Raw genomic sequence first — 799 nt, 5'->3', positions numbered from 1 at the left:
CCGCATTTTAAGAAGGATGTGGAATTTTTGGAAAGGGTGCAGAGGAGATTTACTCGGACGTTGCCTGGTATGGAGACAATGTCTTACGAGGAAAGGCTGAGGGCCTTGAAGCTGTTCTCGTTAGATGGAAGGATGAGAGGTGACGTAGTAGAGACATACAAGATAATCAGCGGGTTAGATAGGGTGGACAGGAAGAGCCTTTTTCCAAGTAGGGGGACGGCAAACTCGAGGGGACACAACTTTAAAGTGAGGGGAGATAGTTATCAGACAGATATCAGAGGTAGTTTCTTTAGTCAGACAGTAGCAAGGGTATGGAATGCTTCGCCAAGTTTAAGTGCATTTAAGTCGTCATTGGACAGGCAAATGGACGTACATGGAAGAGTGTAGGTGGGATGGGCTTCAGATTAGTATGCCGGTGGTGCAACTTTGAGATCCGAAGGGCCTGTACTGCTCTGTAATGTTCAACGTTCTAATTCACTCTGCTTTTGCTACACTCTCAGGCAACACATTCCATACCCTAACCTCTCGATTTACCCAACCTCCCCCACACAAAATCAAGCTACTTTATTGAGACTTGGTGGGTGGCATTAGATTGTCTTCATATGGTCTTAACCTCTTTAATTCGCTTTAATTCTGCTGCGCAATGCTCTGACAATCAGACACGTTTTAGTGACCACTCAAGTTCAGAAGAGGCTGAACGGTGAGAACAAGGACAGGATCGCAGGGATCCAGAGATGGAAAGCTGACGGATGTCTGTGATTTTGCTCTTCAACAAATCTGAGAGCTCTGTCTTCCTGTG

Source organism: Hemiscyllium ocellatum, unplaced genomic scaffold (genome assembly GCF_020745735.1).
Source record: "Hemiscyllium ocellatum isolate sHemOce1 unplaced genomic scaffold, sHemOce1.pat.X.cur. scaffold_1454_pat_ctg1, whole genome shotgun sequence".
Classification (NCBI taxonomy): Eukaryota; Metazoa; Chordata; class Chondrichthyes; order Orectolobiformes; family Hemiscylliidae; genus Hemiscyllium; species Hemiscyllium ocellatum.
This window is presented reverse-complemented; position numbering follows the sequence as displayed.